The sequence below is a fragment of the Peromyscus eremicus genome, chromosome 11, assembly GCF_949786415.1.
Source record: "Peromyscus eremicus chromosome 11, PerEre_H2_v1, whole genome shotgun sequence".
Taxonomy (NCBI): Eukaryota; Metazoa; Chordata; class Mammalia; order Rodentia; family Cricetidae; genus Peromyscus; species Peromyscus eremicus.
The window spans coordinates 34,013,297-34,031,489 of NC_081427.1; the positions used below are offsets into that span (position 1 = coordinate 34,013,297).

An 18,193-nucleotide genomic window follows, 5' to 3' on the forward strand; every position below is an offset into this window, starting at 1 on the left:
CCAGCAGACCAGAGAAGCCTCCGCTGTACCCACCTTGTCATCATGGTTTTCCTTTCCAAAGCAACCATGATCCTGTATGTGAAGGGGATATATTAGCTTTTCATATGCTTGAACTTTATATGAAATGGTTCAGGATTTAGGTAATACTCCATCATGAAGAAATAGTTTGAGACCAACTCTACATGAGGAAATTCATTCCTACTATTACAAACATAATCAAAAAAACATGATTGGGAGGTCAAAGGCCCCAGGAAAGAACTTACTGCCGCTGTTAGGAACATTGACATAGACTCAAACTATATAAGTGTTTATGTTTATGCCCACAGACAAAAGCTGCTTTCAGTCTTAATCAGGGGGTCTCTTTTTAGTGAACTACAGGGAAAGCAGAAATGCTTGTCTATTGAATGTGCTAAGCATAAGTGATGTGTGTTTAGCTTGAAACAGGACATAGATACTGTGCTCTCTAAGGCTCAGTGAACATTGTGGAAGAACAGGAGGAAAGAATATATATGAGTCAAAAGGTAGGGAGAGGACTATAAAATACCATCTTCTGGTCATGAACGAACAGTTGCTGAAATCACCTGCATTGGGTCTGCCCAAGAATGGGCTTGTGAACCGTCAGTCATGAGTAGTGGTAGGACTCATGGTGTTCCTCTCCTCACTATTGACTATTGATTGCTGATAGAATCTGGGGGTAGTCGGGGTCTTGCCTTCAGTTGTATACCCACAGGTGAGTCAATCAAAGCCCCCAAGCCATGGTCACACAGAAGGCCTTGGTTAAACCCAATGGATCATGAAATAAAACAAAAAGACCTGTATCTGGGAAAGGACTTTAGGTAGGAGAGGAGGTTGACAGGTTTGGGAGGGATATAGGGGAGAGGAGAGGTGTGAATAATCAGAATACATTACGCGTTTATGTGAACTTGTCCAAGAACAAATTTAATTAATAAAAATAGAATTCAGGTAGTTTGCATTCAACATTTAGCTTCTTTTTCATATAATATTCATTCAGTTTTTTTTTCAAGACAGGGTTTCTCTGTGTAGTTTTGATCTCTGTCCTGGATCTCTCTCTGTAGACCAGGCTGGCTGTGAACTCATAGAGATTTGCCTGTCTCTGCCTCCCAAGTGCTGGGATTAAAGGTGTGCGCCACCACCGCCTGGCTCATTCATAGTTTTTTGAGTATAGTTATAAGATCAATATATTTTTCAGAATGTATTTTACATATGTGACTATTACACAATTTATTTAGGCATTCTGCTGATGAACATTTGTGTAGCTTTTAGATTGGGGTTGTTAGTGTAAATGGTGCCAATACAATTTTTTAAGTTATCTTTTTCTCAGTTACATATACAGTTCTGGTGGGTAGATTTCTAAGAGTGGAATTGTTGTACTAAAAGATACACACATTTGATTTTTTAAATTACTGTTTAATTTTCAAACGTTTTAATTAAAATATAATTATATCATTTTTCCCCTTTCTTTTCCTCCCTTCAACCTTCCCCGAGTCCCCTTCCTCCAACTCCATGTCCCCCTTACTCTCAAACTGATGGCCTCCTTTCCTTTGATTATTATTGTTACACTTATATTTATTTTTTGTAAAAACATATTTTTTGCAAAATACGTTAATACAACCTGCTGAATCAATTTTTGTTATTTGTGTATACAGGGTTTCAGGACTGGCCACTTTGTGTTGGATAACTGTCGGAACTTGGTCCGGGAATAGAGTCATGTGAGGAGAATTCTGAGTGCATGTGAGAATACTCCAAGAAAACAAGATAAGAGTCTTGCGACCTCAGTTTCTTCAAAACACAGAATTATTCTTGTAATGTGTTTTCATGCTCCTCCTAGGTGTAGCAGATAGGAGTGAGTGTACCTTACATCACCCATTATCGCTTGCTATCAGTATTCAATTAAATGTTTAAACTGTCCTTTATATGCCTCTATGGAAAAACAAATTTTTGCCATATGTGGTTTGTACTTGTGATTTTGTGGACAGCTTGAACCTATGAGAACTTTACTCATGTGTCTTCGCTTAACCCTCAGAGTATAAATTGTCTGATGCTCTGAATAAAGCTGGCTATTGCATGTGAATTTAGTCGGCCTTATCTGTCAGCTCCATTCTCCCAGGTCCTACCACCTCTAGGGTGGTGGCAGATAACCAAAAAGAGGACTTATCTCCAGGAGATTAGCTGCCAGTTTCCCATTCATCTTCAGCAGCCTTTAGTTGACTGTTATTCTACGTCTAGGGGCAGGACCCTGAGATTTCTCCCCTGCCTTGATAGCATGTCCATTGATATTACCACCATTTCTACCTTGTTTATACAGCCATTTCTAGGAGAGTTTGTTCAGAATACTTCCTGGTATTCTGGTTCTTTTTGTTGTTGTTGTTTTTAAAGATTTATTTATTATGTATACAGCATGTATGACTGCAGGCCAGAAGAGGGCACCAGATCTCATTATAGATAGTTGTGAGCCCCCATGTGGTTGCTGGGAATTGAACTCAGGACCTCTGGAAGAGCAGTCAGCGCTCTTAACCTCTGAGCCATCTCTCCAGCCCAGTATTCTGGTTCTTACAATCTTTCCACCCCATCTTTTGTGATGTTTCCTTTGCCATGGATGCAGAAGCTGTGATGTGTCTATTGGGGCCATGCTCTCCATGATCCATTGATTTCTGAATTGTGTCTAGTTGTGGTTTTCTGTGGCGGTCTCCATTTTCTATAAAGACAAACTTCTTTGATGAGGGGTGGCAGCTACATTTATCTGAGGGTATAAGGATAAGATTTAGAATGTAGTTAGGAATTATGCTGGTCTAGCAAAGTTAGCAGTAGTAAGTTTTCTTCTAAGATATATGACCTCAGCCAGGCGGTGGTGGCACACAGCTTTAGTCCCAGCACTCGGGAGGCAGAGGCAGGAGGTCTACACAGGGAGACCCAGGACAGGCATCAAAACTACACAGAGAAGTCCTGTCTCGAAAAAACAAAACAAAACAAAAACCAAAACAAAACAAAAAAGATATATGACCTCATTAGACCTGGGAAGTTGAGTGGGTTTCTAGTATCAGGCACAATTTCCTCCTGTTGGGTAGGTCTTAAGTTCAGCTAGACAGCTGTTGGATACCACCAACATGTGAATGCCACCTATTAGACCTATGGTTCTCAACTGTGTGTTGTGACCCTTTTGGGGAGGTCAAATGACCCTTCCACAAGGATCGCTTAAGACCACCAGAAATATCAGAATTTACATTGCAATTCATAATAGTAGCAGAATTACAGTTATGAAGTAGCAATGAAAATAATTTTATGCCTGGGCATCACCACAACATGAGGAACTGTATTAAAGAGTCACAGCGTTAGGAAGGTTGAGAACCACTGAGACCTTTTCTGATATCTTGGCATGCTTGCTGAACCATTGTTGTGGTTCACAGTGGTTGCAGCTGGGTAGGGTTACTAATTGTTTTCCTCCCTTGATTTCTTGCATAGTGTTTTCTGATTCCATGGAAGCTCCGTTGGAGGAAGGAGTTAGATATTAGGCCCAGCCTGAATAATCTGAGTCACATGTCTAAAGTGTGTGGTGTCTTCAACAAGAGGGGCTTACTTTCAACCTCAGAGAGGCAACCAAATAGAAATTGCCAAGCAAGATTTTTATTTTATTTTTTCAATTACATACCTCTCAGCCCTGTGTAAGAATTCTATGTGGTTCATATTCTTAACAATAGTTATGATTTTAGAAATATTTTGGATACACTGGAAGTATGTGAAGTTGTATCTTACTATACTTTTAGTTTTCATTTCTTTGATGACTAATGAAGTCAAACATTTTTCATAGGTTCATAGGCCTTTAATATCTATTAAGTCTTTATTAAAATTTGAGCCTAGGGCCACCCGTGAATCCTGAAAACAGTTCTCTATTCTTAATTGAAAAACCAAAGCAAATAGTTTAGGTATATGATATCAATGAAACAAAAAGCCAATACTTGATTTTGAATATTAGAGGGACCAATATAAATTGCTATGTACCAGATATCCCTGTCACCCTAACATAGGACTAGCTTGGCTAAATTACTGAACTGACAAAAGTTCTAACATGATATGAACAAAAAATGGATGAAGTTTGAAAAAGATATCTCTTCAAAGGGCCAACAGGACAAAATAGCTAAAAAATACTTTCCTGATAATAATTGTCTGTTGAGTGGAGTTACTTTTGTTTCTATTTTTACTGTTTGTCTTAATATTGAAAATACCCATCCAAAACAACAATTCTGGCCTAGAGGGTATGGAGATATTGAAAGAGACTGAGTCAAGGCCTGTAGCTGATTAAGGAGATGTGTGATGCTGCACACCTTTCTGTTCTTAACCTATAGGTGGCTCTTGTGCTTTCTACGTGAAGTAAGTTAGCACAGGTATAAAACAGACTGCTTAGATTCTAGGAAGCACTCAACGCAGTTTGATTTTTATCATGATCATTATTAAAGCTTATTTATTATCTCTTCTCTTGTACCTTTTATCGCTAGGGCTTGATGTTGGATATAATTTGTAACCTTACCTTCTAGTTGACCTCTTCCAGAAAACCAAGTGTCTGGTATGTGAGACAACGCTGAATCCTTCTTCTCTCCCCACTTAGTGTCCATCATGTCTCTGCAGCATGGCTAGTGTTTGTCTCTATACTCTTGCCTGTCTAGGAAAGTGCTCAGTCCTAATAGGACCAGCAGAAGCTTACCAAGAATACTGAAGTGTTCTCTTATTGTGCCTTCTACTGTACTCAAGATGTGTATTTGCTCCATGAGGTTAAAACCCACATGGAGGAAGTTCAAGCTGAGTAAAATAAAATGATTCTGATTTGAAGTCCAGGTAATTGACTTGTTCTGGCATGAAATACTAGATAAAATGCCTAACTTTTAGAGTGTTGGTTTCCTTGGTAGTTGAGTTGAATAAAGAATTGTCCATTTGATGAAGGTAGCTTATCGCAAAGATTCAGCAGGGTCTGTCTAGAGCACCCAGAGTGCATGTTCTCAGTAAATGGGATTTGTTACTTTCTAGTAACTTTCAGGTTTGAGTTTCTCAGCTAATCTCTGCTTTTTTTTTTTTTGCCTGTTCAGATTTATTTCTATTTTATATTTTCAAATCTTCTTTCTCTTTCGTATTTTCACTAAGAATTTGAAGCTTAAATGTTCACAATATATTGTGACACTAATATGCCTTTGACTTACTCTTTCCTACACAAATAACCTTTAGGAAAGGGACACTCGTTATTGACATGTCTCATCCTACCCTACACATGGTAGGGTCCCATATCTACCTGAGAGGAGGATAGTCTATTGTCTTGCTTAACCATGCCCTGAATCATTTTTATGCACTATCAAGGCAATTATTAGTGAGAAACAGGAAGATGGCAACAAATAAAAATGTTGACCCCAAACACTGTTTGTCATCTTTAAAGATTAAAGCTTTGCTGTGTTTTCAATGGTTTCCAAGATACAAACCGTGTGCCCCAACAAATCTGTCACCTACCCGTGACTGTGAATATAATGTTTATTTATTTTTTAAAAACCCTACCCTTAACCTGGAAGGGCAGTGGATTTGTAGTAAGCATTAAAAAGTAATTGTCGACTTTAAACGTTAAAAAATATTTACTGAAGATATTCATGTTAGAATGACAAAATTGTTGATTCTTGTGTAGGGAGGATAGTTTCGCTCTTGCAGAACTCACTGGAAACCACATTCAAAATGTCTAAAAGAGTCTCATTTATTGCTAAAGATTCCAGAAACTAGGTCTAAGCAAGAGAGAATAAGTGTCCATCCTTTCTACTTTCACTATACTGTCTTACCCCTCTTGTTTTTTTTTTTTTAAACCCAGACCTCTAAACATGAGGAAATGTGTTTTCAACTAGCAAAACAGGAGAAAAAAATTTTGTAATACGTATTTTTAGATGTTTTGCCCATAGAAACCTTAATGAGATGGAAATGTCATTTGCTTGTGACAAATGTTTTTAAGACCCCTTTTTCTTTTTAGCATGAATAAAACTGGAAGTCTTCTATTTTAAGTTGAACTAAATAGTTATTTTGAGTTAGTGCCCCAAACAGTGCACACCTAATGGCTGCACAAAAGGGAGTTCAACATGTTTGGAGTCTGCTCCTGCCTGAGGCATTGGCTGAGTAGGGCTCGGTGACAACCCTGTGTGGCCTTGGTCCTCCTGCTTTCTGCGGAAGCACACTCCAGTGGGCCCGCACTGAAGAGAAGAATGGAGCTACAGCCCAGAGTGGGGGAAGTATTAAGTAGACGACTTAACACCTAAATTCTACTGTAAACCATGCGCTCATGTAGTTCAGGCTCAAAATATTTGTACAGAACTTGGAAGAAATCCAGGTGGTCCCCAAACAGCAGCAATGATGGAGAGTCCCCTCGTGATGGACCCCTCAGTTTGTCCCTGTAGAATGTCTGATCAGAGCCTTCCAACAGCTGGGTAGCTTGAAAATTGCAGACATTTTGTGGAGAGTGAATTGCTTGCTTGCATTGCGGCCCTAATGTACTATTTTCCTGGATACTCAGAGTCTGAGATGTGCTAATTCATTGATGTGGATCAAAACGTTAACATTTTAGATTCAGTCATAAAGTGAAACATCTAGGGAAGTTTTAGATTATTTATTTTACAAGTCCTTGAAGTTGATGCTAGAGTAAGGCTTGTTTCGTCCTCATTGTGCCACTCTTTGTCAAAATATTGTACGTAAAGGCACAAGAATAAATGTCCACCACATATTCTTTCATCATCCAACAAAAATTTAGATGATTAGTCCATGTCATCCAAAGACAGTGTTGTTCTGCAAGCATGCTTTGCATTCTACATGCTGTATCAGTTCACTATGATTGTGTTAAAGACGAGGAAGAGAACCATCTATTTAGTTGTATGTATTAGAAAAAACATTTAAAATTTATTTCAAATCTTATTTTTAAATTACTCAGAGACTTGTATGTTTACTTTGCTTTAAATGTATTTTAAATTACTCAGAGACTTTTATGGTTACTTAAAAAGGAACTTCTATGAGAAAAGAGCAGACTGATTGGATTCTTAGCCCAGAGGGAAGAACTGACTGGCTTACAGTGTTGTAGAAACAAAAAGAATGAAAAATTTTAAGACAGGCTTCATGTGTCTATTGTAAGAGATCCACCCCCCAAAACCCCCATGGCCAAAAGCCTAGGAGATACTATGGAGCTATGCACTAGAGATAGACCAGTCATCTGAGAGGCTGCGCTAGTCACACTTTAAAATGAATTCCAAAATGAGAAAGCATCATAATGAAAAACCTGTTCATTCAGCTGATAGCACTCTAGTGGATGTAAGTGTTTTATCCATTTTTTTTTTTTTGGTCTGAAGTAGTGTTTTAATACATCTGATGTTTCCCTACTAAAGAATGATGGTTCAGAAATAACAGCTCATGTTGAATAGAAGAAGGGATTGTATTATGAACCACTCCTTCCTTTGGAATTTTAGCCATGTTTACTCCATAGATGTTTAATCAGATGATATATAGCATCTTGGAGGGCTAACAAAAACAGAGCCATCACTGGGCGGTGGTGGCGCACGCCTTTAATCCCAGCACTCAGGAAGCAGAGCCAGGCGGATCTCTGTGAATTTGAGGCCAACTTGGGCTACAGAGTGAGTTCCAGGGAAGGTGCAAAGCTACACAGAGAAACCCTGTCTCGGAAAAACAACAACAACAAAAACCCAACAACAAAACAAAACAAAACAAAACAAAACAAAACAAAACAAAACAAAAAACTACCTAAAAAACCCCAAACAAACAAACAAACAAACCCCCCGAAAACAAAAAACAAAAACAGAGCCATCTAGTGGCAACTGACCCCACTCAGTCATGTCATTTGAAATGTCTGGGAGCTATGGTCAAGAGTTTGAATGCCTTCTTTAGTGACTTGACCATCACAAGAAAGAGCAACTTAGTATGGTGCCTGGAACATTTGCTGTGAACAACAGTGCAAAAGGAATAGAAACACATTCTACGGTGTTATACAAAGGCTCTCGTATAGACTGCTGGGAACTCCTTGTTCAGTATTGCTTATTTTGGAAATACTCATTTCAGTTAAAGGTTATGTACTTAATCACTGTTGTGTTTGAATTTTTTTCCTCTTGATGTAATAAGCCATTAGTCTTAATGAAGTTTATTCTTAATTTAAGCAGACAGAGACTTCAAAGAGAAGAGGGCGGGGTTGCCAGTGAGTGAGACACGATGGCCAAGTTGATATAAAAACCAGCAAAACAGGGCAGGAAAATATCAACATGTGTTGTGCAATCAATCATTGTACTGCGTCAATAAGAGTGAGTCCATCTTGAATATACCCAAATATAGCTGAAGCAAATATGGAATGTTGTAAATCCCAAATGTAAGTTGTATCTGAAAATAAGGCAAATGGTAATATATTTAGTGATTGAAAATTTGTGCAAATCACAATAAGGCAAAACTATTTTGTGTTGTGGGATATAGTCCGTCCTAAAACTTAGGCATCTGGAATTATTTTTAAAGGACCATACTATTAAATCTTTGGAAATAGAGAATTTTCTTTTTAATGGGAAATCTGTATTTGATTGTAAAGATGGAACATTATGTCCTTGGCCTGGCTGCTTTTGAATTGTAGGCTTAACATATAGTAGAGGCTAGGGTTCCCATAAATTTATTTCAGGCGTGAAAGCCTGGAGGAATAAATGCATACATGCGGATAGAAGAGCATAGTAATGTTATATCTCCTACTATCATAATGAATTCCATATAAGCAACACCTTCAGACTCCCCCCAACCCTCTGCCTTTTGGGTGGGACATTGTGAGTACAATACAAGTCAATGATGGCCGTAATTAGCCACTGGCAGAGCAAGCTGTATAAAGAGATGCAAAATAGCTCGGTGGCAAGTTTATGTATCAAAACAGCCTGTCCAGCCACAATATTTTTCTTTTTCAAGAGAAGGAAATCATGTAACACTCAGACAAAATGAATGTGTAATCCATGTAGCAACTTTAAAAAGAGAGCTGGAAGTTCAGATAAAATTCCATTTTTTTTTAAAAGGCGACTTCTTTTAATTTTAGAAACTTATTTGAGAGAGTAGTACAAGATGTTCAGTGCTGGCCAGTCTTCAATAATGATGGACAAAGATGAACCAGAAAGGTAGCAATAAACACATGAGAATGGAGAATAAGATGGTTATGTCACTGGTCCATGAGTATGTGAACTCTTCCAACTGTTCCCAAAGGTACTGCCTTTCTTTATAGCTTAGGTCATGGTTTTAAAGAAAATATAGGATTGGATTTTTGAGAACTAATGTAGGGTTATTTTTGTTTTGTTTTCTGTTAGAAATTTTCAGTCCTGCTTAACTGAATGTGTCTTAAATCCAATTAGAGAAATGTTGGTTACCATGGTGATATGAGTGCCAGTGTCGCACCCTTAGAGTTATTGTGCCATGCTGGTTATTGTGGTGGTTCATAGGCATCATAGCTGGGTGGGACTGCTGGTTGCTTCCCTCCTATAGATGCTTGCCTGGCACCTTCTGGTATCATGAAAGCTAGTTCTAAGGAAAGAGATCTTCAGGTATGATCCAGCTTGGATCCTTTGAGTCCTATGCCTAAAGTGAATGCATCTTCAGTAACAGGGACCTCTGGTAGGCAACCAAGGGCAGCAGGATTAGCCTATGTTTTGGGAATCTCTTAGACTTCTCTTACCAACAACTCATACTAGGACTTCTCATACCTGGTACTGGGGTTTTTGTTAGATTATCTATGGCTCTTGGGGGGACGCATTGACAACCCAGGTGGGAACATTTCATTTAAGTTATATATGTATGTGTATACCCATATACGTATATGCATTATATGCAAATTTAGGTAAATAAATTATATGATTGCTTATTACTTTTTCAGACATCTTTATGGTTATTTTACCCTCCTTCCTCCCTCTCTCTCTATACACCTTCTTCTTTTTTCCTCCCTTCTATTTTCCCATTTCCCCTTTCATATTACTTTTATCCTGCTGTTTGTCTCTCTATTTCTCCCCCATCCCCAATCATCTCTTTTTACTTTTCTAGCTTCTGAAGTGACTTTAGGGTACAGACTCACATCTGAAGTTGTGGAGTTAGGAACCACAGATGAGATGGAAAGGTAACATTTGCCTTTCTGGGTTTGGGTTACATTACTCAATATGATCTTTTCTAGTTCTATTTATTTGGCTACAGATTTCATTTTTCTTTATTGCTTAATAGTATTTTGTCAGTTGAAGGACTATTAGACTATTTCCCTTTTCTACTTATTCTGAATATATTTGCTATAAACATGACTGAGCAAGTACCTGTGGAGTAGGATGCTGAGTTGTGTGGGCATATGTCGAGGAGTGGTGTAGTTGGGTCATATGGTAGATTTATTTTTAGCTTTTTGAAGGTTGTCTATATTGATTTCTAAGTGGCTAGACAAGTTTGCAATCTCACAGTGCATGAGGGCTCCCTTTCCCTAACATCCTCTCCAGCATTTTTGTTAGTTGTTTTGTTAATCTTTTCCATTCTGAGTATAACAAAACAAATCTCAAAGTTGTTTTGATTTTCATTTCCCTAATTGCTAGGGACCATGAATGTCTTGGGGGATGTTTATTAGCTATTCTTCTCTCTTCTCCTGCTCCCCCTGCTCTTCCCCCTGCTCCTCCCCCTGCTCCTCCTCCTGCTCCTGCTCCTCCTCCTCCTCCTCCTCCTCCTCCTCCTCCTCCTCCTCCTCCTCCTCCTCCTCCTCCTCCTCTTCTTCTTCTTCTTCTTCTTCTTCTTCTTCTTCTTCTTCTTCTTCTTCTCCTCCTTCTCCTCCTCCACCTTCTTCATTTTATTTCTTCTCTCTGTTCAGTTCTGTAGCCCATTTTTGAATGGGTCATTGTTTTTTTTTTACTCTGATTTTTAGTTTTCTATATATTATGGATATTAATCCTCTGTTAGATAGATAGCTGGCAAAGATTCTCTCCTATTCTGTGGGTTTCCTCCTCACTTGATCAATTGTTTCTTTAGCTGAACAGAAAAATTTAATTTTACTAGCTCCTACTTGTCAATTGCTGACATTCTTCCATCTTGGGCAAATGAGGACCTAGTCAGAAATAACTTTTCTAGAGCCACATCCTGTAGAGTACAGTCTATGTTTTCTTATAGCAGTTTTAGTGTTTCAGGTCTGTATTGAGGTCTTTGGTCCATTTCAAATTAGTTATTGTGCAAGATGATAGATATGGATCTAACTTCATTCTTCTACATGTAGATACCTCGTTTTCTGAGAACTATTTGTTTAGGGTGTCTTCATTCCTTCAGTGTATGTTTTGACATCCTTGACAAATATTAAATGGATATAATTACATACATTTATGCTTGAGTCTTGTATTTTGTTCTATTGGTTTACATATCTGTTTTTATGTCAGTACTATACTGTTTTATTACAACGCTCTGTAATAAAACTTGAAAACGTCGTGATAATTCTTCCAGAATTATTCTTTTTCTTTAGGATTGCTTTGGCTATTGGGGTCTTTTGAAGTTTCATTTGAATTTTAGGAGAGAGTTTCTATTTCTGTGAAGAATAAGATAGGAATCTTGATTGGTATTGCATCAAATCTATAAATGGCTTCTGGTAGAATGGTAATTTTTCACAATTTAATTCTACTTATCCATGAACATGGTATGTCTTTCCATTTTCTGGAGTCTTTATATCTTTATTCATATATTTAAAGTTTTCATAGTAGAGGTCTTTTGTGGGTTAGCTTTATAGATACTTTATTTTCTGAAGCTGTCTTTATTCATATATTTAAAGTTTTCATAGTAGAGGCCTTTTTTGGGTTAGCTTTATAGACACTTTATTTTTTGAAGATGTTGTAGATGGGAGTATGTCCTTGATCTTTTCTCAGTCTCTTTGTTGTGGTGTATAGAAAAACTATTGGTTTTGTAAGTTGATCTTGTAGCCTGACACCTTGCCTAAATTGTTGACCATGGAAACATTCAGAAATGTTTTCTGGTAGAATTTTTGGGATCTCTTATATGAAATGTCATCTTCTGTGGTGGTTTAAAAGAAAATGGCCCCCAAAGGGAGTTGTACTATAAGGAGGTGTGGCTTTGTTGGAGGAAGTGTGTCACTGTGGGGGCAGACTTTGAGGCCTCTTCTCTCAGTGTGACAGTCAGTTGATGTCCTGTTGCGTCTGAGTCAAGATGTAGAGCTCTCAGCTCCAGCACCACATCTGCCTGCAGGCCACCATGCTCCCCACTGTGGTGACCTCTGAAGCTGTAACTGTAAATGTTTTCTGTATGAGAGTTGCCGTGGTCATGGTGTCTCTTCACAGCAATAGTAAACCCTAACTAAGACATCTTCAAATAAGGATAGTTTGACCTCTTTTACAATTTGTATACCTTTAATTTCTTCCTTTTGTCTTATTGCTTCAGCCAGTGCTTTGAGTACAATATTGAAAAGGAATGGAAATAGTGGTGTGTCCTGTCTTGTTCCTAATTTCAGTGGGATTGCTTCAGGTATTTTTTCATTTAGAAAGATGTCTGTGAGTTTCTCAAATATCCCTTTTATTATGATGAGACATGCTCTTCAGTCCAACTTTCTCTAGGACTTTTTAATCATAAAGTCATGCTGAATTTTGTCAGAGGTCTTTTCTAAATCTATTGAGATGATCATGGGATTTTTGTCTTTAAGTCCGTTTATGTGATTTATTACATGTACTAACTTGTGTATGTTGAGCCAACCTTATGTTTCTGGAATAAAGCCAACGGTCATAGTGAGTGCTCTTTTTGATGTAAATCTGTATTTAATTTGAAAATATTTTATTTAGAAATTTTGAATCTATGTTCATCATGGACAGTGGCCTATAGTTTTCCTTTTTTTGTGTGTCTTTAGCTAGTTTGGGTGTTAGAGTAACACTGGCTGTATAGAAAGACTTTGTCATTTTCTTTCTATTTTTTGGAATAATTTAAGAATTATTAATCTTTAGATCTGTGGAAGTCTGGTAGAATTCTGTTATGAATCCATATGTGCCTGGACTTATTTTTTTTTAGTTTGAAGTTTTTTGTTTTTAAATTATAGTTTCAATTTCTTCATCTGTTTGCTGTAGGTTTATGTTATTGATCTCTTCACGGTTTAATTTTGGTGACTTGACTGACTGTAGAGATTCATGTATTTCTTTCAGATTTTTCAACTTGTTAGGATACAGGTTTTTTAAATATTCCCTTATAATTTTTTGAATTTCTTTAGTGTCTGTTGTGATGTTTCCCTGTTCACTTCTGATTCTGTTAATTTGGGTCTTTGTATTTTTTCTTCTGATTAGTTGGGCTAAGAGTTGTGGATCTTGTTTATCTTCTCCAAGAACCAGATCTTAGATTCACTGGTATTCGTATTTGTTTGTTTGTTTTATTTACCTAATTTCTGCTTTGATTTTATTATTTCTTGCTGTCTACTGGTTTGGGGTTTTTAAAAAATTTGTTTTTCTCAAGTTTTGGATTGCATCATTAAGTCACTTATTTGTCCTCTGTCTGATTTTGTAGTGTAAGAATTTTAGAGCTATAACTTTTCCTCATAGGACTTCTTTTAATGCATCTCAGAAGTTTTGAAATATTGTGTTTTTATTTTCACTTAGTTCCAGGATTCTTTTTTCATTTCTTTTTCTTTTTGACTCATTCATTGTTAAATAATGAGTTTTTAGCTGGGCGGTGGTGGCACTCGCCTTTAATCCCAGCACTCAGGAGGCAGAGCCAGGTAGATCTCTGTGAGTTCTAGGCCAGCCTAGTCTACAGAGAGAGAGCCAGGACAGGAACCAAAACAACATGAAGAAACCCTGACTAGAAAACAACAACAACAACAACAACAACAACAACAACAAAAATGAGTTGTTTAATACCCACAAGTTTGTGTAGTTACTAGGGACATACTTGCTGTCAATTTTAAGTTTTATTGTGTTAAGGTCAGATAGGAGGTATAGATCTTTTTCAAATCTTTCTGAATTTGCTATGATTTCTTTTGTGTGCCTGAATGTGATCTATTTTTGAGGAGCTAGTGTGAGCTGATAACTAGAATGTATATATTTTGGGGTTTGGGTGGAATATTCTGCAGCTATCCGATCAATTTGATGTATGATGTTTCTTAGTCCTGATGTCTCTTTATTTATTTGTTTTGTACAGGTGACCTGTCTATTAGAGAAAGTGAGGCATTGAAACATTCTATTAATCTGTTGACATTAATCCTTGTCTTTAATTCTGATGGTACACTTCTTATGAAATTGGATGTTCCAGAGTTTAGGACATACTTGTTTAGGATAGTAATGCCATCTTGGCTGATTGTTACTTTGATTAGGATGCAGTATCCTTTATCTCTTCTGATTATTTTTGTTTGAAGTTTGTTTTGTCAGATAATAGAATAATAATGCCTGCTTGCTTCCTGATCTCATTTGATTGGAATCTATTTGTCTATCCTTTCACTTTAGGGTGGTACCTATTCTTAAAGCTGAGCTTCTTGTATACAACAGACTGGTGGATTTTGTTTCTTGATCTACTCAGACAACCTGTGTTTTTTTGATTTGAAAAGTCAAATCAAATATATATTAATATATAAGTAATATATATATTAATATATAAAGTTAATATATAAAGTCACTGGAAAGTGTGTATTGATTGAATTGTGCTGTATGTTTTGCTGCTGATGGTGTGTTCTCAGTGGTACTTTGTGTTTTAGTAATTGCAGCATTATTTGCTTCCATAGTCTCTTGGTTATGCTTCTTCCTTTCTTCAGTATGAAGGACTGCTTCCTATATTTAGTTTAGGCTTGGTTTGATGAGCGTAATTTTTTAAGAATATTCATATCATAGACAGGATTTTTTTCCCCTTAGATTGTGGCAGATAATTTTGTGAGGTACAGTAGTCTAGGTTTGGAGTCATGGTCTTTAGAACTTTGAATGCATTGCTGCAGACTCTCTGACTTTCAAAGTTTCTATTAAGAAATCCGCTATTGTTTTCATGGATTTTCCTTTATATGCAACTAATGTTTTTAATCTTAGCCTTCAACACTCTTTTTGTTCTTGTTCTGTATACTCAGTATTTTAACTATGAAATGTCACGGGGAGTTTCTTTTCTGATCTTGTTTAGTTTGGGTTTTGTGTGCTTTTTGTATCTTAGTTTGGGGAGGTTCTCTTCTATGATGTTGGTCATGATGGAGCCTATGCCATTGATCTAAGATTCTTTCTGCTCATTTATCCCTACAATTTAGAGCTTTGCTCTTTTCATCATCTTTCACATTCCTTTTTTTCTTCTTCTTTTTGTTTTTTACTTTTATTGACTCATTGTGGATTTCACATCATGAATTCTGATTCTACTTATCTCCCTGTCCCCTTGAATCTGCCCCCTGCCCTTGTAACCCTCCCCACAACCAAATTTAAAACAAAAATTCAAACCTAAACAAAACAAAGAGACAAAACAAACCAAAACCAAAATGAAAAACAGAAGAAGAAGGAGGAGGAGAAGGAGGAGGAGGAGGAGGAGGAGGAGGAGGAGGAGGAGGAGAAGAAGAAGAAGAAGAAGAAGAAGAAGAAGAAGAAGAAGAAGAAGAAGCAGCTGGTCATGGAAGCTGCAGTGTGGCTCCTCCAGACACACAATTTACCCTTTAGCCTGTTCATCTTTACTTGCAAGTGTTCATTGCCGCACGTCATTGATCTGGCTTGAGGACTCTGGTTTCTGCTATATCACCAATAATGGGCTCTCCCTGGGGCTCCTCTTGGATATCCTGTTGTCCTGTGTCATGAAGATCCTGCTCTTTTGGATCTGTAGGTGCATCCCCTTCACGTGCTCCAGCAGTTCATAGATTCAGTGGGTGTTGGGGTGGGCCAACTCATAGCCCTGGTTCTGGGCCTGGGTGGTAGCTGGGCTGGTCAGCTTTTAGGTTTGTCACTACCCAGGTGAGTTCTCTAGTACTACCTTGGCTAGCTCACCCGGAGCAGCCTTCAAGAAGGAGCAGGCCAGTTCTGCTCTCAGGCCCTCAGATCCTGGTCCCCCTCACTCATACCGCCAGGACCAGCTCTACTGTTTTGCCCAGGTAAGGTGCAGGGCCCTCTCTCCCGATGGTTAAAGGGAGAGGGAGACTGTGAAGGGGTGGGGTTATCAGCTCTCCTGCTGTCACCTCCTCAGGGCTGGCTTACCTGTGACCCTGACAACGGGGTCAACTCTAGTGTGCTGCCAAGATGGGAAGCAGAGGTTGCTTTCTCACGCGCTACAGCCGGTGAGGGTCAGGGTGAGCTCTCCCACTCTTGCGACGCCAGGGCCAGCTCTCTCACCTGCCTCAAGGGGTAATGGGTGATGTGGAGAAGGACGTCTTTCTCTTATCCATGGCACCACATGGCAGATAGGGGGTGGAGTGGGATCAGTTCTCTCGCTCTTCTGCCATCAGGGTCATTCACCTGCCTCCCAACCACAGAGTCAGCTCTCATGGCTTTCCAGGTGAAGTGCATGCCTATGAATAGTGGGGCCATTTTCCCCAAGTGCAGGGGTGAGTACTTCCCTGAGGGTTAGGACCAGCTCACTTGCTGCAATATTCAGTGAGGAGCAGGACCAGCCATCCCAGGGCCAGTGAAGGGTGTGCCAGCTCAGCACAGCATGGTTCCAATGACCCCAGTGCTAACATGGGTCATGGACATCACCACAGACCCCAGCTGCAGCAAGTCCATGGACCCAGACATGGCTCTTGGCAGTAGCTCAGGCCCAGATGTCACCATGGCCCTGGTGGCAACCCAGGTCCCTCAAATTAGCATGGCACCTGGGAAATCAACATGGTCCCAGGTTTCTGACCAGACCCCGGAGCATCAGCATAGCCTTCAGTGGCAACTGGAGCCATAGACACCACCCTAGACTCCAGACTCCATCCAGGGCCATGAATCCAGACATGACCCTAGGTAGTGGCCTGTCCCTTGATGTCTGCATGGCTCCAGATAACAGCACTAGTCACCCAGATCAGCATGACTCTGGGTGTGCATGGTCCTTAGAACTTGACATTGTCCAAGGTGGCCCACCAGACCCCAGTCATCCACAAGGCCCTTGGTGACAACAGAAGCCCCAGACATCAACTCACTCTGGCTGCTGTAGGGCCCCAGAATCCAGACATGGCCCTCTACAGCAGCCTTGGTCTGGAGGACACCATGACCCCAGATGACAGCACAGGCCACTCAGATCAGGATGTCTATGGTAGCAGCATGGCTCCTGGACACCCTCACGGCCACAGGTTGCGGCCTAGACCCCAGGCATCTATGATCTCTCACATTTCTTATATGTTGCTTTCATGTGTTAATTTTTTCCACACTCTTTGCTTGTTTGATCTAGTTCCTTTACCTTGTCATTATTAGTTCTGATGTTCTATATTCTGCTTGATTAATTCTAGTTACAAATCTTGCCATTAAGTTTTCTAGTTGGGTTATTGGGATTTTCATTCCTATCTTCATTTCAGCTCGTATCTTCTTCAGTGTTTCTGTAGATGTAATTCTAAACAGTCTTATTAAATAAGAAACACAGAGCCAAATAAAGAGTTAAAAGCCCAAGAGGTCAGAGCACTAGCGAATAGCCTTTAGCTTGCCAGTTTCTTAGTTTATTTTTTATTTTTATTTTATTTTATAATTTAATTTAATTTTACATATCAGCCACGGATTCCCTTGTTGTTCCCCCCTCGCGCCACCCCCTCCCCCAGTTTCTTAGTTTAAATCAGCCTTATGTTAATGTTTTTTGAGGGAGAATCATTTAGATGTTTATTCCTTTAAGTTCGTTAAACTGTTTCTTTTTTCAACTCCTAGCATTCTTTGAACAAGTTTATGATTGTTCTTTTAAATTCTTTGTGCAACTAGGGGTTCATCTAGGTAATTCTTATTGGTGAACACTTCTGTAGGACTGGTGGATTTTTGAGGTAGAAGACCTTTTATTTTTGACCTTTCCTGTTGTTCATATTTTCATGATGAGCTCTGGGCATGTAGACTTCTTTTGTTGGTTCTGTATCTCGTACAGACACAGCAAGCCGAGACAGCACACATGTACGGGCTGGGTTGGACTTGATGGTTGCACATGGTTTAGGTGGAGTGAAGTCAGGTAGACACTGGTGCCTGGGCTGATGTACAGAACATGCATTCTGGTGCTAGCCTAGAGTTTTGGGGGAGCAAATATTGGG

General features: G+C 39.0%; 1 long non-coding RNA gene across 1 annotated transcript; it reads right to left on the reverse strand.

Annotated features, from left to right (window-relative positions):
• Positions 1 to 8,157: 8,157 nt before the first annotated feature.
• LOC131921920 (uncharacterized) lies at positions 8,158 to 16,906 on the reverse strand. The gene is made up of 3 exons (XR_009382147.1): positions 16,802 to 16,906; positions 16,188 to 16,498; positions 8,158 to 8,406 (listed from the first exon to the last, which is right to left on the reverse strand). It is a non-coding gene; the product is annotated as an uncharacterized LOC131921920 (long non-coding RNA).
• Positions 16,907 to 18,193: the final 1,287 nt, after the last annotated feature.